The sequence below is a fragment of the Pseudochaenichthys georgianus genome, chromosome 3 (genome assembly GCF_902827115.2).
Source record: "Pseudochaenichthys georgianus chromosome 3, fPseGeo1.2, whole genome shotgun sequence".
NCBI lineage: Eukaryota > Metazoa > Chordata > Actinopteri > Perciformes > Channichthyidae > Pseudochaenichthys > Pseudochaenichthys georgianus.
In genome coordinates this window covers 20909417-20932900 of record NC_047505.1, presented here as the reverse complement: position 1 = coordinate 20932900, position 23484 = coordinate 20909417, and positions in this window count along the sequence as shown.

The following is a 23484-nucleotide window of genomic DNA, read 5'->3' as shown; positions in this document are numbered from 1 at the left end:
AGCGGGAGCTTTTCTGGTTCAGCTCCGGTTTCCCTTTTCAGCTCCCGCTCTGTACACACCGCCCACTGGCGCCCCAGAGCTGCCCCTGCTGCGTCATGACGTCACCGTTTACATCGCTGATTTGCCCCCCAACGGCAGCTCACAACAACAACAACAACAACTGCGTCGGGTCGATGATCGTGTTGCTTTTAATCACACGAAGCCAGAATAAATTGAATAACGACTTCTCCAACCTTATACTTTTCTCCAGAGTGCCGTGGTTCATTGTTTATTAATGTGTTTCTGCAGCATTTACCGACCGCTGCAGTGCTGGCTGCTCTTCCACGGGAGTTTATTCTCCCGTTAGCTCCCGGTTAGCTCACACTGCAGCGGCCGCTCTAAAGTATTCACTGTCCACTCACACAAGCAGCTGATGCATATCCCCAGTTCCCCTTAGCCTAAGTGAATGTGTGTCAGTCTGAATTGACTGTTTGGTATCACAACGCTGTTATGAAAGTTTCTCTGGTATAAAACGGGTGATGTTAGCATAGCAACCGAAGCTAAACTGACTACTTGCATCCGATAGCTGCAACAAAACAACACGTCTGCCTCTCTCCACAATGATCGATAACAGTGAACGGATGGTCAAAGTAAGGTACAAATAAACAGAATCACACGAAGCCTGGTTAGTGTTGCCTGACTTTATAAAGTGTGTTTATAGGCACTACTGCTTGTAGGCAGGCATAACAGTCGACCCATGGGAGGTGGGTTTAGTTTCCTGCACGCCTCGACGTAAGAGAGACGTAAGCGACGTCACCTCTTAGCTCCAAAGCTCTTGCCTCTGGACCGACAATTTTTTGGAGCTGGAAATGAAGCGGATTCCGGAGCTAAGAGCCGGCGCAGCTCCGGTGTGAACTGGAAAACCCGGCGCTTTTCAGGCTCTAGCTCTGAGCCGGAGCTGAAAAGGCGCTGGTGTGAAAGGGGCATGAGTGTTTTCTTGAGGTGTCTTCACTTATGTGAAACCCTTTTATACAGTCTATGTGTGCAACCCGTGCCTATTGCCAAGCACTGATGTTATATCTTTATATTTAAGGCCAAGCTCAAAGTAAAATCGATGAACCACTCCATTGTTGTGGTTTCTGTGTTGCCGTAGCAGCCGAACTGACCAGGAAGTACTAAATGAAAAGTATTGCGAGATCTCGCAAAGGGGTTTTGCAAGATCTCGCAAAAGTATTGCGAGATCTCGCAAAGGTTTTGCGATATCTCGCAAAACATTTTTTTTCTTTTTGTTCAAATTATTATTATTTTTCTTCTCCATGTCCCCTAGGAGGCTCCGTAGAATGTTGACTGGTGTTTGGTCTCTGTGAAAAGTTCCAGTTATTAACTCGGTATTTACAAAGCTGTCATCTCCACATTTGGAGAAAGTTACAAGCCATTTGACAGCAGCAAATCTGCATATTTCACAGAAGGCTTGTTTAGTGGTTTTACAAATAATTAACCACTCTCTGTTTTTGTACCATTCTGAATTGAAGTACCTTTCTCTTTGCCCAAATAAGCTTTTATTTGCCCGTCACAATGTCCCGACAACAAACCTCCATGCAGTCGGAACCAGCCTGTTTCGGATCAACGATGCCGGCGGCGGCGGTTTTGACAGTCTATGCGGCCGCAGAGCTGCTGCTGGGGTACATCTGGCTGCTCTGGTTATATGTTTGAAGGACCAGGCTCCGGAGTTGCGGATGTCAGGTTTGTGACATTCAAGTTGTTGAATTTCAGTTTAGTTTGACAGTATTTTGTTTTCTTATGTGCCGGTTCTTCTGACATGTTTGCAAGTGTATCTATCTAGGTTAACGGCTGACACACACACAACAACGTAGGCCTAACAAATAACGTAAACAACGTAACAAATAAACACATCTAAGCTTTTTTATTGGTTGTAATTTACATGGATACATTTGAATGGAATGGTTATTGGATTACAATGTACATATTCTTCCTGTTATGTCTGCCTGCTTTATATTACCTAATGCAAAGTGACCTGCTGCTCCATCGAAATCAGTTGCATTGACCCGAAGACACATTTTGAGTTGTATACACTGATTGAAAGAGGAGATTCCTAGCTTTCTAATGATATCAGGATTGTTTTTGTACTCCAAATATTAAGCAAAATATGTCACATTATATAATGACTGTCACCGAGTCATCATTTTGAGAAAAAGGCCTTCAAAGTTTCCTCTTCTCTGGATCGATCTGATTGATTATTAGCGGAGCAAATGATCAAAGTAGTAACGGAGGGAAAATATTTTCGTTTGGATTACTGGTCTGGGGGGAGCTCGCGAGTGTGTGTGTGTATATGTGTGTGTGTGTATATACGTGTGTGTGTTTGTGTATTTTTGCGTTTGTGTGTATTGTGTTTGTTTCCCGGGGAAAACACTCACGAGAAACACCGGCTGTTGTTATGCCTGCAGTGACGTCAAGTTACTCCGTTCTACGCTTGTAATTATGCCGTTACAAGCGTCAAAGTTGTATTTCATCTGAATTTGCCAAAACAAGTTTAATATTCTGAAAGCCAAGACTTTGTTTATTTGAAATCAGATGAAAACAAACTGTAACGGACCCTGCCGTGTTATCTATGATTACTATACCTTACGGTATGTCCACACAGCAGCTTTAAACAAATCTTCCAACGCTTCCAACGCTTCTCTGCCCATTGACTTTGAATGGGGATGACGTCACTTTGCCTCGCTTTTCGCCGAACTGCATTGTGGGGGAGCGAAGCGAAGATTTCCAGGATTTCCAGGATTTTCAGGATTCAAAAGTTGAGCAATGTTCAACTTTTGAAGCTGAGCTGGAAGCATCAGCCAATCAAATCCCGTTTATGCAAATCTGACAGTAGAAGCGTCAGCCAATCAAATCCCGTTTATGCAAATCTGACAGTAGAAGCGCTAGCCAATCAAACCGCGTGTAAGCAGGGAGAACCAGACCGCAGTTAATTTCCTCATATTCCAAACGAGAAATTACGGTAGCAAATCACCCGGTTCTTTACGACCAGAACTATTAACGGGATACAAACCGGAGGAACCAGGCATGGAGGGAGGTGGCAGAGACAGTGGGTGAAACTGGTAGGTTTTCGCCTGTTTGGGGAGTTTATATATATATATATATATATATTGCTCGCATAAAATCCCCGGGTTTTTTTGCTTTGTATGTCGGGGGCGGGAGATTCATGTGATTGGTTGTTGGTTGCGTTGCTCGTAAAAAATCCCCAAGCTTTCAGACACGCCCAGCTCCAAGATTTTCAAGATTTTTGAAAAGCTGCTGTGTGGACGTACCGTCACATTCATAATTTCAGCAGAGGAAGGGGGAGCGGCTCTGTGGAAGAGCAGAGTGGCGAGTGAGAGTTGTCATCTTCCCTTTACAAGCTTCAAAAATGCCTGTAGCTAATGAGATTGAATATAACAATCAAAAATAACAAAATATACACAGCTAGATCAGATCGCGTTTTAGATGCGACTTTAGAGTAGAGGGGAATTATTGAAACGGGATTTGTACAGTGTTCCGCGGCATCCGCTGCTGCGAAAATGTGGGGCAGTGCTGTAAAGTGGGGGGGCCAATGGCCCCCTGGCCCCCCCGCTTCCGGCACCCTTGGTGTCAAATGAACACTTTTTAAAAGTATAACACACCGTTTCAGTTTGTTCATAGACTGTTTACTGGCGTGATAACTGATTAGGGCTGCACGATATTGAAAAAAAATAACATTGCGGTTTTTTGTTCCCCTGCGATATATATTGCGTTTTTTTTAACCTGTTAAGCCCCAAGGCCCCGGCGGGTACTTTACTTTTTTTTCACGACACTGTGTCTCAGGGGATCTTAATATTTAAGAACCTATTAATGTGTTATACCAGATTAACGGAAATAATCTCAGCTAACTGACGATATAAACCATTTTTACCAAAACAAAACACAAGTCTCATAAGAAGCATCTAAATTACCCCTGAGCGAAAAATGCTAACGGACTTTGGCACAGAACTCAAGATAAAAATACCCTTATTACTTATCGTAGCTGCACATACAAGATATCCGATTAAATATTTCATTTATAATCCATAATTCCATTTTTATGTAAAAATCGCAGAGCAAAAGTTAGCTGCTAATGGTAGCCACCAGAGTGGCTGCTGCTTCCGGTCTTGGCTATGCGGCAGTCTAATGCACACATTACCAAATAAGGAGTGAGAGTGACGCGTAGCCAAAACCGGAAGCTACCATTAGCAGCTAACTTTTGTGCTCCGATTTTTACATACAAATGGAATTATGGATTATAAACAATTGCTTCAAAGCCACAGATACATTATTAACCTATGGATCAACCGATTCAGCCGTGTTTTTTCTCGTTTTAATGCCATTGAACACGTCTTTTGATCAGATTGACAGCTACGGTGAGACAATCTCCCGTAAAAGCTCCGTAAAAGGTACGTGTTGTGATGTCTGTGTTTGCTTCCCCTGTCGCGAGATCAGATCGCTTAGATACTATATTTAAATAATCGGTGGAGTCTCAGCTTTAATCGGATATATTTTATGTGCAGTTTCGATAAGTTTCATAAGTTGAATTCTGTGCTAAAGTGCGTTAGCATTTTTTTTTTTTAAATGAATAAAACCGCACGTCCCTGCGGTGTGCATATCGCGCATGCGCATATCGCGGTTATCGCCATGACACGGTATATCGTTCAGCCCTATAACTGATATTAATTTACACATTAAAGGATACAGTTTAGCAGCGTATCCAGTCTTAGCCCTAACGTGCTAACGTTAGCACACTGAGCTAACGGGAAAAGTGCCAAGCTTGTCATGTTGTTTATAGCAGCTAACTGCAGTATGACTACTCCTGTTTAGTTACCAAAGGATGCTAACAGCCAGTTATTAATGCTAATTCAGCCTTTAATTAAACATGTAACTCTTGTGATGCAGTGCTTGTGGTGTAGTGGTACTTGTGGGTTATCTGTTGCCACTTTTGTGTTTTTGCATACTTTCTAAATATGCAAAATGAATCTTTGGGACCTGTATTAGCAGCTACGAACAAGCACTGATGTTAAGTAATTCACTATATTTAATCATGCACTTTACTTAAGTACAACAATGAGTGACTTTTACCTTACTTAACTATTTAAATAATGTGCTACTTTGTTCTTCTACCCCATTACAATTCAAAGGTTAATAGTGTACTTGCATCACCTATTTAACTCTTACAGTCTCTGCAAGTTCATTGTACTGCACAAGTACTGTTGCAGCTGCTAGCCAGCAATAAACTAGATAAGGATACATTTTTTATTTGCAATTCATTTAGGTTTTCTTGACAGATAAAAGCTTAATGTAAAACTGTTACTTAAACATGATAAATAGTTGTATTATTGATTAACACATTTGGCTCAAGTGTGCAGTATTACATATTAAATAGCTTGTTTACATTATTGACAGTTAAGGCTAAATACAGGGAGTTACATCTGCTGTTCAACACATCATTACAGAAATAAAAATATGTAAGACTAACATCTTGCTTCCTCTTACAGACAAGAAGAACACAAAGAATCTGCACTTGATTGGTGAGTAAAGACAATCGAAAATGAACAAGAGCACATCACTAGACTGTGGTTAACTGTTTTAAAAGATGAAGAAAATGTGCTCCTCAGTTTCCAGACTAATTTCAGTAAATTCTCGTTGGATTTACAATCGGGGTTAAAACATTATTATTAGCTAATTTTCTTGATTTCTTTATTCAAGGTATGAAACCACAGCAAATGTGTTGGCCTTTGACAAGTTTCTTGGATTTTGAGAAGACCTTCAGCAGTTTAGAATATAAAACAAATAGTCATTGTATTAAAACAAATCACTATAAACATCTGACCTAAAGAAACAGACATTTTTGAAATATATCATAATTACCTTTGCTTCAAACACACTTGGACAACAACACACCTGTAAAATGTATTTCAGACTTTCTTCCACATGTTTCACACTGACACATTGATGGTATTATATGTTATTAGTTCATATGGATACAGCTACAATCTGCTGCTTTTACTCATACTGGTTCCAATTTCAGAATGTACAATTAGAATTTTTCTTACATACTTTATACATCATGGTTGCTGTTGAACTTCAAAATTCAGCATTGCATTTTATCCTTGTGTTTTTCTAAATATTTCAAATATGATCTATTCACATTTAAAGCCTTCATAATGTGTTGAAGCCAATCCTACTGCTTCCAACACATTTGTTACTGACTGTGTGTGTGTCAATTAATTATTGTTTTTCTTCTTTCTGGGTCACTGTTACGTGCTCTGTGTTTTTCTCTGTCTCTCTGCTGCGCAGGTACACCTGGTCCGCCTCCCCCAGGTGTCCTAATTACATTCAGCTGGGGACGACTTAAAGAGGAGAAGCTGGAGGAGAAGAGGTCTCTTTTCCCTGTTATTTTACCAAGGGAATACGACCGTGGATTTCCTCTCACCTCGTGTGGATTTATATATATATATATTGTGCTGTATTTTTTTGTGTGAACTCTGGAGGATATTAGTATAGGTTTTTCGCGGCTTTGTTTCCTTCCCAGTAGGCTGTGTTTGGACCTTTGGGTAGAGGAGGGAAGTCTGGGTCCTACGGCTCATGGTGTGGCTGGCCCAGGCCCCCTTCTTCTTTTTTTGTTTGTTTTACGATCCTCCAGACTTGGTTCCTTATTGCCGGTAGGCATGCATTTGAGTTACGGCTGTGCTGAAAATAAATGCCCGTCGATAACTAAATTCTGTGTTTGGCATGGTTGTTTTTATGTTGCGGGTCTTCCCACGAGCCACTACCGCTTGGTAGAGGGACGGGACGTAACAGTCACACTCTGCAGAAGAAGATGACTGAACCTGCCTTCAGCTCTGTTTATCCAATCCCCACCCCATCTCATCTGTCCTACTCAGTCTGCTGTCTCTGCCTTCTTTCTACAGTCAATATTTTTATTTATTTTTCCCCTTTCCCTCCCTCCCGGTCCTAGCTAGTAAAATAAATAACTAACTAAATAAATAAGATAGATATACCTGTATAGGTTAAAGTAATATAGAAGATAATATTAAAAGAAAATGTATAGATAAGGGAATAAAGAATAGTAACAGTAATACTTGTACCCATATACTCATATTTATACCCACATGTTCACATGCACATACATACACGTACCTACATACATACATACATACATACATGTATACAAAGACAGAACAAATAAATAAAAAAAATAAAAAAAAATAAAAAATTTATATAAAAAGAGACACAAGGAAAAAAAAAAACAAAGAGAAAAAAAAAAAACATACATTCGTAATTCCCCCTCTTTCTCCTTAATGTAGTGTCTTAAATTCAGCTATGTAGGCTATCATAGAGCCCCAGACAGATTCAAATAGTTTTGAGGAGCCCCTCAGGTTATATTTAATCTTCTCCAAGTTCAGGTACAACATTAGGTCTTTAAGCCATTGAGATGCTTTAGGTGGTATAGAAGATTTCCATTCTAGGAGTATTCTTCTTCGTGCTAAAAGAGATGCAAAGGCTATACTGTCCTTAGCTTTCCTCTTCAACATTCGGTGGCCAGGTATTACTCCAAAAATGGCAGTTTCTGCACATGGTGTCAATACCACGTCCAAGGCCTCAGTAAGGTGATTGAAAATGCTTGTCCAGTATCCTTGTAGGCGAGGACAAGACCAAAACATATGAGTCATGTTTGCTGGTGACATGTGGCATCTGTTACAAGTGTCCGTAACATTTGGATATATTTTGGAGAGTTTAGAGTTGGTGTAATAGATACGGTGGACAACTTTTAGTTGTATAAGATTGAGCCTGGCACAGGACGTACTACTGTTCACTCTCGCTAATGCGCCATCCCAGACCTCATCATCTATGGCTTGGACTAGTTCCTCTTCCCAATGTTGTTTGATTTTACCAAGCGATGTTTCTGTGAGACGGGAGACGGAATTGTAAATTCTTGAAATCAGACCTTTTTCGATTGTTAAAGTGTCCAGAATTGAGTCAATTATTGAATCCGGAGGGATATTGGGGAATGAAGGGTTGTTTAGTTTAACCCAGTTTCGGACCTGGAAGTAGCGAAATAGATGAGTGCTTGGAAGGCAACATTTGTCAGAGAGTTGGCTAAAGCTACCGAAAACATTGTTAATGTAAAGGTCCCTTACTCTTATAAGACCTACTCTCTGCCACATAGAGAAGGCCCCATCAGTGTAAGGGGGGAGAAAGAGATGGTTGTTGCGAATGGGACTATGTATAGAGGAACCACAGAGTCCATGAGCCTTTCTGAATTGGCACCAAATTCTTAGGGTGGAAACAACAATCGGGTTATTCGAATATTGAGTTGGCCGGCTGGGTAATTTAGATGTAAGCAAAGCCAAGAGTGAGGTATTAGGACAGGATTTGGCTTCAAGCTCACACCAACTCAATGTTGGTTCCTTAGTCCATAGAATTATTTTGTGGATATTGGCTGCCCAATAGTAGTGTCTTATATTTGGAAGTGCTAATCCTCCTGTAGATCTATGCCTTTGTAAAAGCTCTTTCCTAATTCTAGGTGTCTTCCCTTGCCATAAAAAAGAGGAGATTAGTTTGTCTATTTTACGAAAAAGTGATTTTGGTAGGAAGACTGGCAGACATTGAAAGAGGTACAGAAAGCGAGGGAGGACGTTCATGTTGATACAGTTTACCCTCCCAGCAATAGTTAAATGTAAATTATTCCACTTTTCCAAATCATATTTGAGCTTGTCAATTAGTGGTGGGAAGTTATCTTTGTAAAGGTCTGAGAGTTTTCCACTTATATTCACGCCTAAATACTTAAAATGACTCCTAGACATCTTGAAGGTGAAGAGTCTATCGGGGATCTGAAGGGCCAGGTCATTTACGGGGGAAACACTCACTCTTGGAAAAGTTTAGCTTGTACCCTGAGAAGGTTCCGAATCGGGTTAACAGATCTATTATCTGAGGAATGGTAGATATAGGGTTAGAAATGAACAATAGTAAATCGTCAGCGTATAACGAGAGTATGTGTTCAGAGCCATATCTGGTAATTCCTTGTGTAAAGCTGGACGATTTAAGCGCAATTGATAGTGGTTCGATTGCCATAGCGAATAGTCTGCCTTCTTTCTACCTGTATTTAACGCTCTCTGGTCTAGAAGTCACACTGTACCAAGGCCAATCATCAACATTGCCCACGAGGCATTAAACATACATGATCAACTGGGTTTGCTGGATCTCAGCCAGTCTTTCCTGCTCTGATCTGTTCTCTCTTCTAAATGTTCTCTCTCCCTGTTTTTCACCCTGTGGTTGGCACGAAGTGACCAAACCATAAACCTGCCACTGAGAAGTAAAATACATGATCAACTGGGTTTGCTATATATTTGTTAATAATTGTATATTTGTTAGTAATTGATTTAAACAGTTTTATATAGTTTTTTTCATGTATTGTTTGACAGATTTTCACCTTTTCACTCGTGGTTTTACTGAATATAATTTGTTAGTAATTGATTTGAAACCTTTTATATAGTTTTTTCCCCCATGTTCTGGTTTTTGAAAATAAAATGTGCCAAATGTTACTATTTCACCAGTTCTTTGTGCATTTTCAACTTTTCCCACAAATAACATTCTACATTCAAAGCCTTAAATCTTTAACATTATTTATACATTTGGAGTTTCATGCTACTTTTTAACATAATATTCATTCATATGGAAACAATTCAGTCATCCAAATATTCCTGATTATTCACTTTCTTCTTACACATTATATTTCAGCATAAAGCATTCCCACTAGCAATTTCTTCAGGAAATGCATTCTCTAGTTGTTATTGATCCAGGTCCAGGTCTTTAAGGGATGGAATGGGGAGCAGTCTGAAAAATTGTCGAAATAAATTGCACAGTTGCAGGGAGCCCTACAGAGGGTTTTCCTCGGTATATCACTCTGGCTAAAATTAACCCAGCAAAGTGTAGGAGCTTATATCCCTATCTATCCCAATTTCCCTTAGGTTGAAAGCAAATATGAATTAATTAGTTGCTGTTTTAACATTATATGTAATTTGGTTTAGGTCTATCATGGTCTATTGCCATTCTTAGCAGATATCTTTGTACATTTCCATTTAATGTTTTGAACTCTTGACATTGTGGCTCTTACTATTTGCTGAGTAAAAACATATGGCTATTCAGTGATTTCATTTGCATGAATGCTGAATAACTAAACTTCAGTGTATGATTTATAATCGGACCTGAGATAGATCCAGTATAGTATGTTGTCAGTAAGCTACTGGGGGAAACAACATGGGTTTATTAGCTGGTAAAATCCGGCTTGATATCATGCACGTGTTTTAGCAGCATATATAAAATGCAGTATTCAAACAAGCAGCACTCGTACTTTGCACATATCTATGACACAATCTTGGCAGGCGGAGGCATACCGCACGTCAAAATGTGGCCCTGACCCGATGCAGAGTTCCTGAAGAAATTCCAGCAAAGCCAGACTCTATCTATTGCCAGCTGCAGCTCATCCATGGCCTGGTACTAGGTTCATTCAATAGCATATAGATGTTTTCCCATATATGGAAGACAGTACAAATATTGGGAAGTAGATCCTTTTATCGTATTCATAGTGACAAGGATGCTTAGTGATGCAGTGGGTAGTGTGCAGTGGAAATTATTTAGTATTTGTATTTATTTATTTATTAGAGAAGAGACCATGCACTTCAACTAACAGCCATGAAGGCACATTTTCATCTGCAGTTCCTGGCAGGTCTTATAAGCATTTTATTTTTTCCATCCTAAATTGGGTATAGCACGCTATAGTTTTTGCGGTTGTGAATCAATTATATTACTCAATTCAAATGTCTTTATTTAACATGTAGGGCTTAATGTGTGCCATTATTCACAAATGTTGTTATTCACAAATAGAAGTGATACAAACCCTAATCCCATGCCTTTAGGTAGTAATATGCTTATATAAAGTAAGACTTCACGATTAACTTCACCACTTAATTAACTTAGTGATAAACAAATAGAAACCACCCTTTTGTTGGAACAGAGCATCAGCATAACTTATGATTAGTGTCCAGACTTGTTCAGTCGTAACAACAATGCTATTAATTCCTTTCTCTTTTATTATTCTGATCCAGGCATCAATTAGGAAGTATACATCAACAGGAATATTTTCTCTTTTACTTTCAACGGACACTTAAAAAGTGAGTTTAGAGGAAAACCGTGCCTCTTCAGAGGGTCACAGAATGAAGTCTGACCACTGAAGCCCAAAATTAAAGCACATGGTGGAACAGTGTGGGAGCAGCTTATTTCATGGGCTAGCAGCAGACAGTGTCAGGACTTCCTACCGACTGGAGAGCATACTGTGTGTGTGTGTGTGTGTGTGTGTGTGTGTGTGTGTGTGTGTGTGTGTGTGTGTGTGTGTGTGTGTGTGTGTGTGTGTGTGTGTGTGTGTGTGTGTGTGTGTGTGTGTGTGTGTGTGTGTGTGTGTGTGTGTGTGTGTGTGTGTGTGTGTGTGTGTGGCAGAAAGCTGTTCCAGCCCCCTTTTCCTACATTTTCATCTGTCACACTCTGCTTGGTTACTGGGAAAAAACAAAAAAAAAGTTCAATTATTATCAGCTTCACACCGGTCCAACAAAATCGTCTTAGCGGAAACTGACCATGGAAATGCAGCAAAGACCAGCTCAGTAAACTACATTCATTGCTATTTAATGTTGTTACAAATGTGTATGGTTAGCTCATACATTCTGCATTACTTTTCTTTCAAGCAGCATAGGGGACACCACTTAATTGACCATGTAAGATTTGGTCGGCTGCATTTATTAGAGAGGTTTTCAACAGGTTGTATAAGCTAACACAACCCCCTCGACTGTATTCCCAGAACTCCTCAGCTCTCTGAAAAAGGTCTTGAGAATAGTCCGAGAGAAAGCAGACGGCGCACTATTTCAGATCAATCTGTGAGACAAAAGGCTTAGTTCATTCAGCGATCAGTTCAATCAAATTTGTTGATCTTGCAATGCACATGTAACACTCATTTTCTGCCTTTCACTTTCCAATTTGATGTCCAGTTTTTCAGAACAATAGGGACGAGAACAAGGGTTTATTTGGTCTTTGCTGTTGAAGTAGCACTGACGATTTGTGAGATAGTTGCTGGAAACTGTATTGTTATCTGTATTGACGTCATAAGCTTGTATCTACTGTATGCATCACTCATTGTGTTCTAAAAAAGACGGAGAAGGTCTTATCTTAGAGAGAGATGACTCATCGGCTGTTAAAGAATGAAGAAATTATGAGGATTAAACAATGCACAACAAAATACATATTAACTGAATGAATAATATGTCAAAGCTTTTGACAAGACAGACAACATTTCTTTCAGATACTCAGTGTCAATTATTTAAGAAGACAAAACACTGCTGTCGATATTTCAGGTTTCTTTTCAACAGATATGACAAGGCAATTAATCATTCCTGTTTTCACGATATGGTGTTATTACTATAGCAAAGGAGAAGAAAAACAGGTAGCAGGTGGCAGGTTAGTATAGGTCTGCTTTTTTTAGCAGGTAATCATTCTTGGGAGGAGGTTGTGTGGCACTGGGTCGATTGCTGGGCAAAGTTCTACTTTCAAAAATGGGGTAAGAAATCCCAGAGTTTATCCTTTCGAGCCCTGTGGGAAATGACACTGCAGTTTAACTCGCCTCTTCCTTAAACCCACAATTGTAACTTTCTCCGAAGTGTCTATGTTACTGCAGGTTTATGTGGTGGTGAACATTTATGACTGTAAGAGGAGAGAAGAGTTTGTTTGTGAAATGTGTCATGTCAGCATGTACAACAGCTTAACCTGTTAAGCACTGAGCCTGTTTTTCAGGTCTCAGGCTCGAAAATGACATTTCCAGAACAAATGACCATAACTACACTTCTAAAAGGGGAACATTAATAATATTTTTTCTCACAGTAATAATAAACCCGTGAGTTGGATGTAGAAAAGTTACAATCAATATAGATGTTTTTTAATTTAAAGAAAATTCAGATTGAACATAGTAAAAAACTGTACATTTTAGTGTCCGTTCAAAACATTTTTTTTACTTATAGTGAAAACTAACCTTGGATGATGGTAAAGTAGACTAAAAGCTTTAGGAATCCAAAGTACAACATATAATAAGTACCCTGTATCAAGATTGATGCAAAACAAGTGACATTTTACCTTTTTAGAGAGGTTTAGCAAAATAAACTCCACCTCTGAGGTGATTTGGGTGGAAATGGGCGTTTTTACCGTTTCTCTTGAACCCATTGGTTGATTGGTGATTGACATCTCTTTCTGACCGTTAGAGCCAATAGAATCGAAGGGGAATTTCCACATACACACACACTTTACCATTGAGAAATGTGAGCTATGCGCACGCAGTTTTGCATGAGAGCGAATCTTATCATGGAGTGATAATGTAGGTACCGATCGATTATGTGTCTTCTCACGATGCAAATCGATAGGTTGGACGTGCAGCTACGATAAGTAATAAGGGTGTTACGAGTGAGTTTCTGTGCAGTAATGCGTTAGCATTTGTTCGCTCGTGGCTAATTCAGAAGCAGAGCGTTAGCTTTGTGGTTTAAAAAAAAAAAAAAAAAAAAAAAGATCAGTTAGCTGAGTTTCTTCCTGTTACACAGGGCTGCCAATCCTCACGCATTGAGCGTGAGAGTCACGCAATTAACCCATATCTCACGCACACATGCCTTTCCTCACGCTAAGTTTTCGTCCAAAATAAATGTATATAAAAATAAAGTGAAGGATCAGCAAACCGAGCGGCCTACAAAATGAGACGGTCTTCTGGCTTAGTTCAGTAAAGTTGGAACGATATTGGGAGATTCGGATTTCACGGATCAATAACTCATGAACAAAACGTTATTCAGACACAAATGACGTGTGACTAAGTACCGTGGTAAGGTTGACAACGAACTACAATCACATTTTGATCAAAAAAAGCCAATACGCACCGTCCTCCGAGCTGGACACATTACATTGGTCTCTATCCGCAGCCGGAGAAGACGCGAGTGCTCAGGGACCGTCTGCAAAGTGCAACTCCAAAAAAAGAGAATACAATAATATTCAATCACTATTATACAGTATATTTCTACCAAACTCACTATTTGCATTGTTGTTGTTAGCATCTGGTTAGCTAGCTGCGCTAACGGATATTAGAAGCTGTTTCTAAAACAAGGAGAGGGAGAGCTCTCTCCTGTCAGACTTATAAAATAGCACTTTACCTCTGCTTACACCTATATGCCATTTTATATGCTGTGAGCTGATTATAGAGCCTTCATTGTAAGAGTCGCGGGTACACTGTGTATGTGCGTATTCCACTGTAGCGCCCAGTACATTAATGGTAAACCCTAGTTTGTACATGTTCAATACATTTATAACCAGTGCTTGAATTGGAATAAATAAGGTGCCAGTACTCTATATCAGCAACTATTTCAAGTCAATTTATTTATACAGCCCAAAAACAAGTATTTGGCTCAAAGTCATAGTATATCCTATAATGCTGGTGGGTTTGTCTCTTTACTGTATATTTTAGAAAGGCTCACTGTACTTAAACAACATGACTCAGGGTATATCTGAGATTAGAGGGGGTGCAGTGGTAAAGTGCTATTTGTATAAGTGGGGAGTGGACCTGACACCCTAGGGGGGTCCGGGGGCATGCTCCCCCGGGAAGATTTGTTTTTAAATATTGAAGTTAGATGCATCAATCTGGTGCACTTTGAGAGCAAAATGAAGAGATATATGGATACCTCTCAACATCCATAATGAAACAACTGTAAACAGATTTACTTTTTCTTTATGGATAGAAAAGAAAGTAAAGCCTGACTCCTACTGGCGGCTGGTTAAATGACTCCTCGTCCATGAGTACACTCATCATTTTTCAGCAGGAAAGGAGAGAGGGAATTATTGTCCGGCGACAACCGCTGTCTTTTCGCACTATTATTAAGCCACGCTAACATTTTCGAAATGCTAACGTTATGTGATGTATTTTCTGCTCTAGTCTATCGCTGTGGTGCGTCATAGGTACGCTGGGCATATTTGTTGTCATGCGTCAATCAGGGCCGGACTGGGACAATAAGTCAGGCCGGGAATTATACACCCAGCCAGGCCACTACCAGTTTTTTGTGCCATTTTGCTGGATTTATTTGTCAATATTTACAGCGTTGCTGCCCATAGTGATAGCCCTCTAGTTTAGTGGAAATGCATTCCAACTAACTGTTATTCTACGGACGAAAAGTTTATTATTATTCCGCAGGCCGCCCATGGAACCGCTGGTGGCAGCCCACCTCCAACCGAGGCTGGCTTCGACACCAAGCAGGAACCCCATGCTACCGACAAAGGCAGACCGGTTCCAGTCAGCGATGACCGAACGGGCCTATAAAGCCGCAGCTTTGTCCGCCAGGGCTCTCAACGTCTCCTCGCTGCTGACCGCCTACCAGGCGGAGCTTTGCGAGGACATGTCGAGCAGACCTGAGCCTGCCGTGTGGGACGAGATCGCAGCGATCACGGACATTTGCCTCCGTGTGCAGCGCTGTGCAGTCCAAGCCACGGGAAAAGCACTGGGAATGATGGTGGTACAGGAGAGAGCCAGGTGGCTCAACCTGACCAACCTTCCAGACCGGGAAAAAGAGGATGTTCTGGACATGCCTATTGTTCCCGAGGGCATATTTGGCTCCGCTCTAGCTTCAATGCAGCTGAGGTGCGAGTCAAAAAGGAAGGGAGACGAGGCTCTCCAGCTCTGTCTTCCCTGAAGGGTCCAGCCACCACCTCCAATGGTCCCGCGGCAGGCCTTCACCCAAGCTGTCTCACGTCCAGCTCGGTTCAAAATACCGAAGCAGCAGAGACTGCAGCCCGTCCCGGATGTTAAGATTCACCGATTCGCATCGATGCACCGGCATAAACGTTCAAGATGCGAGTGCACCGGTTGAAAGAGTGCACATCGGCTACAGTTTGGGTTGAACCGGGTTGAACTCGCGATGCATCGATTGCGTAGCGTCTTTGCATCGGTAAAAAAACGATTCATTTATATAAAATCCCCTCATATTGTCAACGCTCAGCAGAGACGATCTTTGATATTTGCTTCGACACTACGGAGGCCGAGAGTCTCAGTTATCAACACACACGGAAGTTGAGGAGAAAGAGAAACACAGCGCACCGAAAAATATCTACAAATCAAACGTTTGGCAACACTTCGGATTGTTCAAGAAAGATGGGTGTAATAGTCCTTTATGCTATATAGCTGACCGCAGGTCATGGAGAGTAATAAGGTATCCGTAGACCTTTGTATGAGGTATCTTTATTACTTAACAGGTATACAGCCATGATACATAGATCCGTACTAGATGCGTGCTTGCATACACACAGTATCACTCCGCAGCCGCACCCCATCAGTAACGTCCTGATGGTATATGTGCGCGGCACTATATACTACAGACGGTCAACTTGAAAAATCGCTTGCAAATTGTTAACGATGCAGAGCCGCTTTAAAGTACAGAAGTAGTATGAGGAACTTAGCGACGCTGCCAACGCACATAAAGAGGCGACATGGGGTCTGCGGCTGAAAAGAGAAACCTGAAAGTTAGACATTTGAGTTCAATCACTCAGTGAGGTGTTCTGTCAGAGAGAGTGGTGTTTAGTTTACAGCAGCCTGTGACGGCCAATACTAATTTAAATGTCTTCCTCACTGTAAGCAGTTATGAAATACCTGTTTGAGAAAGGTTATTTGTATTCTTTATTGTTCATATAGAACCCACTGCTTTCTGCTCACTGGTGAGTTAGCCTATGAATGAGTGTTAAGCACATCAGGCTGTCAGTTGTATGGGCATTGCACTATGGTAGCTGTTATTTGCACATTGTTAATCATGAGCAATGCATCCTTACATTGTTTAACTGTGAGGTGTTATACAATTGTACTGTACTCTGGAGAGCTTTTAAAGGTAAAAAAATAAACGGCATGATGGGATGTGCAGTACCAAATATGTAAAGCACTTTTTTGTTAATGTATGATTTACTGCATATAAGGAATAAAACAAAAATCCTCTGTCGTACCATATTGAAGTATCATTATTTTTGCATCGTGTAGAATTGCATCGTATCGCACCAAATCGCATAATGTTGAATCAAATCATATCGAACTGTATCGCAACAGGAGTGAATCGTATCGCATCGCCTGGTGTTTCAAATGTATCGTTAATGTATCGTATCGTGGCAACGTATCGAGATGCGCATCGCATCGGCCTCAGTGATGGAGATGCACATCCCTAGTATTTCCACATCCCAGTATATTACCCACACAGGAAATATCTGAGGTTCGCCTTTCAGGGTGTCTGTTACGAGTACAGAGTACTTCCCTTCGGTCTGTCTCTCAGCCCGCGAGTGTTTGTACGGTGTACGGAAGCCGCGATAGCCCCGTTGAGACAACAGGGTATTCGCCTGGCAACTTATCTGGACGATTGGCTCCTTCTCGCACAGTCGGAGCAAGAAGCTATTACGCAGACGAATGTCCTCGTAAAACACCTGCTCGAACTGGGTTTTGTAATAAACACAGAAAAGAGCATGTTGTCTCCAGCCCAGACTGTACTCTTCCTGGGCCTACGCCTGAATTCGGTGCCCTTTACAGCCCGCTTGTCAGCAGAGAGAGTGAAAGCCTTCAGGGCTTGCCTCGCTCATTTCCAGCCACGCAAATATGTTCTCTTCAGATCATGTCTGCGGTTGCTGGGTCTCATGGCGTCAGCCATTCTGGTGGTACGACTGGGACGCTTACACATGAGGAAGTTTCAGCGCTGGGTAGCTGCCCTCAGATTGGACCCAGAGTGATGGTCACTATGAAATGCGTAATGGCTCTGCGCCACTGGCTACACCCGACTTTTCTAGTACGGGGCATACCTATGGGTGCTGTCCTATCGCGGAAGGTGGTCACCACAGACGCATGTCTGACGGGCTGGGGGGGTATATACTAGAGATGTTAAGATTCACCGATTCGCATCGGTGCACCGGCATAAACGTTCACGATGCGAGTGCACCGGTTGAAAGAGTGCACATCGGCTACAGTTTGGGTTGAACTCGCGATGCATCGATTGCGTAGCGTCTTTGCATCGGTAAAAAAACGATTCAAAATCCCCTCATCTTGTCAACGCTCAGCAGAGACGATCTTTGATATTTGCTTCGCCACTACGGAGGCCGAGAGTCTCAGTTATCAACACACACGGAAGTTGAGGAGAAAGAGAAACACAGCTCACCGAAAAATACCTACAAATCAAACGTTTGGCAACACTTCGGATTGTTCAAGAAAGACGGTGTAATAGTCCTTTATGCTATATAGTTGACCGCAGGTCATGGAGAGTGATCAGGTATCCGTAGACCTTTGTATGAGGTATCTTTATTACTTAAAGGAATGGTCCACTCATTAGATAATTAATCAAAACTTCAGTATTTAGTGAAACGTTATGTTTAAACCATACCCTGAAGAAATCAGCGATATTCCCCGGTAAATAATGATTTTATAGCTCTTTTTTATCAAGACCTGTATATTCCGTCTGGCCGCCGCCATGTTTGCCATTTTCAGTAGTCACGTGATGGTCGTGACGTCATCCATGCGTTCACTTTGTCAACACACGGAAATATGGTGGAGTATTTCAGTTCGGACTCGTCAGCAGAGGAACAAGTTTTGACCAATGTGAAGAGATTGGATGGGGGAATTCAGCCATACATATCAGTATGACAATACGACACCCTCTGTCCTCAGACCCTCACATCGTACAAGGAAAAACTTCCGAAGAAAACCCACAGTTTAAAGGGAACATGGGAGAAACCTCAGGGAGAGCAACAGAGGAGGGATCCCTCTCCCAGGACGGACAGACGTGCAATAGATGCCGTGTGTAAATTCAAAAGATAATACATTTGCAACATAGGTAGTCCAAATGTTTGGAAATGCATGTGTGTATAATGGGAAGATGATATAAGATACTATATGTATGCATGTAGTACCACCCTTGCTAGCGATTCCCTCTCTAGCTTAGCATACTCAGCTTCGTTGTCCCTGGCCATAGAATCACGAATTTATGGGGCCGGAAAAAACTGGGGTAAAATACACACTAGCCGGTACTACGCTATATGGAAAGGCCACCAAAAACTGTCCTGGCCTGATGCTAAAGGACGTTAAAACGGGGCTAGCCGCTGCAATGGAAATGCGCTATAACATACCTTATTCTTACTCCGAGCACTACTTCTGCTCCTCCGTCGCTTCACACTTGCAGAGGGCGATTTCTCAACTGGCTGAACTGGTGTCCTGGTCGGTGATGACACCAGAAAGACCGATGGTACTGCATCTCCATTGAGTAATGGTTGTTCTTTAAATCCCATGTTATGTTTGATCATACTCTCAGAGTAGTCGTCCGGAAATGTGAAATGTTCGCTGCATACATGAGCTTGTAAATCTCTCGGTTCGGGCCGGCCACATTTCGCTAGCCACTGCCTCCGAATGTACTTCTTATGCTTACCTTTTGGCAACAGATGGAACCGAGCATTCCGTGGATTGTTCCTATCCGAATTATGGCAATATTTCGCGATACAGTGAGGCATATTTGAATAGAGAAACTACAGTAAATAACATGGAGATCAACGTGTCTTCGAAAACCAAACGCATGGATTACGTCACGTCCGGGAAATGGCGGCGCCCACAGTGTTGATGTTATTTCGGTATATAATCAGTTTAAAATCACTGATAATGTCATCGGATTAAAAAAAAAAAGAGAGAGACTGGCAGAGACTGGTCTGTTTTATCGGATGATAATTTTTAAAAAATGAGTGTCATGAGCATACCATTCCTTTAACAGGTAACAGCCATGATACATAGATCCGTCCAGAAGCGGGCTTACATACACACAGTATCACTCCGCAGCCGCACGCCATCAGTAACGTCCTGATGGTATATGTGCGCGGCACTATATACTACAGACGGTCAACTTGAAAAATCGCTCGCAAATTGTTAACGATGCCGAGCCACTTTAAAGTACACAAGTAGTACGAGGAACTTAGCGACGCACATAAAGAGGCGACATGGGGTCTGCGGCTGAAAAGAGAAACCTGAAAGTTAGACATGAGTTAAATCACTCAGTGAGGTGTTCTGTCAGAGAGAGGTGTTTAGTTTACAGCAGCCTGTGACGGCCAATCACAGTTTAAATGTCTTCCTCACTGTAAGCAGTTATGAAATATCTGTTTGTGAAAGGTTATTTGTATTCTTTATTGTTATAGAACCCACTGCTTTCTGCTCACTGGTGAGTCAGCCTATGAATGAGTGTTCAGCACATCAGGCTGGCAGCTGTATGGGCATTGCACCATGGTAGCTGTTATTTGCACATTGTTAATCATGAGCAATGCATCCTTACATTGTTTAACTGTGAGGTGTTATACAATTGTACTGTAGCCTACTCTGGAGAGCTTTTAAAGGAAAAAAAATAAACGGCATGATGGGATGTGCAGTACCAAATATGTAAAGCACTTTTTTGTTAATGTATGATTTGCTGCATATAAGGAATAAAACAAAAATCCTCTGTCGTACCATATTGAAGTATCATTATTTTTGCATCGAGTTGAATCGCATCGTATCGCACCGAATCGCATAATGTTGAATCGAATCGTATCGAACTGTATCGCCACAGGGGTGAATCGTATCGTATCGCATCGCCTGGTGTTTCAAATGTATCGTTAATGTATCGTATCCTGGCAACGTATCGAGATGCGCATCGGCCTCAGTGATGGAGATGCACATCCCTAGTATATACGAAGGTCGTCCTGTGAGGGGTCTCTGGAGCAGAGACCTCCAACGGTCACACATAAATTATCTGGAGCTTTTAGCGGTGTTCCTCACCCTGAACCGCTTTCTGCCTTTTCTCAGAGGACATCATGTCCTCGTGAGGACAGACAATACGACCACAATATCGTATATAAACCGCCAAGGGGGTTTCAACCTGATCTCACCAGAATGCGTGACTCCACCACGACTCCTTAACACCACAATGCGTGGTGGACTCACGAACTTTGTTACATTTGCATGTCGGCACCACGCAAACAAGCCCAATGTAAAGTGAATGAGGCTCCTTTGTCGTGGTGCACACACGCATTTCTACAACGTCCTTCAGGGAGCTTTTATTCTATAAAACGTTATTAAAATATACTTTATAGCTTGTAGTAACTCGCGGGAGGCTTCTTTTCTTTTATTTGTATTCATAATAATTTTTATTTTTCGTCAGAATGTATTATGTTGCATTAGTTACGATTTTTTGTTCTAAAAAAACAGTGCATTGTGTGTAATACAACTGTGATTTTTATTAAATTAGTTAGTTTTTAAGGAAGGCCAGAGCTTCAGCCGTGTCCAATAGATTGTTCCCTTTAGTTAACGTTTTTTAAAAGAACATTATATTCCTATTTGATCATGTCCCCTTTATTGTATGACGGAGAGCAATGTGAGCATCCATTCCCATTGGATAACGGAGAATTTTACCCCGGAAGTAAGTATTATCCTTACTGTCGATTGATGTCACAGTGATATCTGCACCACTCATCAACTAAAAAACACCAGATTATCCTTGTTGATTACACAACATTGATTGGTTTAAGTTGTGTACAATACTTTTGTAATTTTCCCCTTCGATTCGGAGAAACAAAGATTTGTTCAGTTTAGGATGGCCGAAGACACTACACTACCCAGAATCCTCAGCTATTGTTCCGCGTTGCCTCAAGCTCTGTGATTGGTTGACCTCCAACTGCAGTCCATATGAAAAAAAACGTTTCGTAAAAGATAAATCATATTTTATTCAGCAGTGCTTGCTTTACTCTTTGAAAGTCATCACATGAATGCATTGTAAATAGTACACATCTGTCGTAGTTCTTTCTTTATCTACAGAGATCTGGCCTCAAAATAGACAGGAAACTATTCTTTTACCGTTCTGTTTTAATTTCACAATAAAGTTAGTAGTAATAATTTGTTTGATATTATTGTTTTTTATTAACTACTCATGTTAAGACTATCTTTTCTGTGTTGCTGTGGGGTTTTTCCATCGCTTTTGTGTTACAAATATCAAAACAATAACTAAATATATCCGTCGTAAACTAAACCAGAAGCAGCAGTATATTTTATTTTGTTAACACTGTAAACTTGACAGCTTTTTAACCCAAACCACCTACTGGTTAAAGCACGTTATTACACGTTTAGAGTAATATTGAAATCTTGAAAAGGGATGTCCAAAATAGCAATTATATACAGTTTTAAATTAACTAATTAATTTGTAGAGAATAACGAGTAATGTATATACTTTATAGGGATCTGCAGATAAATATTTAGTCTTCTCAAGCACCAACAATCATTACATTACATTACATTGCATTTAGCTGACGCTTTTATCCAAAGCGACTTACAATAAGTGCGTTCGACCAACAAAATACAACCTTGAAGAAAACAGAATCATAAAGTACATCAGGCTTCATAGAGCAAAAACATTTCAAGTGCTACTCAACTGGCTTTAGATAAGCCAGTCCTCCAATCAAATATCTCTCCTGATTGTTGGCACTTGACAATCACCTTCCCTGAATTTTACTCAGGTGTAACTAAAGTCTGCTTTAAGGGTTGTTTATATTTCACATCATTAATCAGAATCTGTAAAGTAATTAAAATAAATGTAGTGGAGTAAAAATACCAGGTTAACCTTAAAGAAAGCCCTCATACTGACGCTGTGTACAAGAAGGGGACGAACAGACTCTATTTTCTGAGGAAGCTGAGATCCTCCCACATGTGCAGCAAGATGCTGGAGATCTTCTAGTCTGTTGTGGCCAGTGCACTCTTCTTTGCTTCGGTCTGCTGGGGGGGGGGGGGCAGCATCAGAGCCGGTGACACCAGCAGGATCAATAAAGTGATCAGGAAAGCTGGGTCTGTCATCGGCATCAAGCTGGACCCCTTTGAAGCTGTGTTGGAGAGGAGGACACTGAACAGGCTGTTGTCCATCATGGATAACTCCACCCATCCTCTCCACCTGCAGCTGGACAGTCAACGGAGCTCCTTCTCCAACAGATTGCTGCAGCTCCGCTGTCACAAGGACCCATACAGGAACACATTCCTGCCCACTGCAATAACTCTGTACAATAAATCACCTCTGGCTGGAAGAGAACTCTCTGTTCCATAGTTTCTCTAATACAACATCGCTGTACATTGTACACATATATAATCTGTTCAATATTTGATATTCCATATTCCATTGTCATATATTTTTGAATATGTATATTTGCATATATAATATCTACATGTATATTTTTTATTTCAACACGTAGCCTATATTTTCTATTTATTTTTTTTCTATTCTTGTTTATTTGTGGTTTTGTTTTATTGTAAAATGCCTTTTATGCTGCTGCAACAACAACAATGTCCCAAATTGGGATCAATAA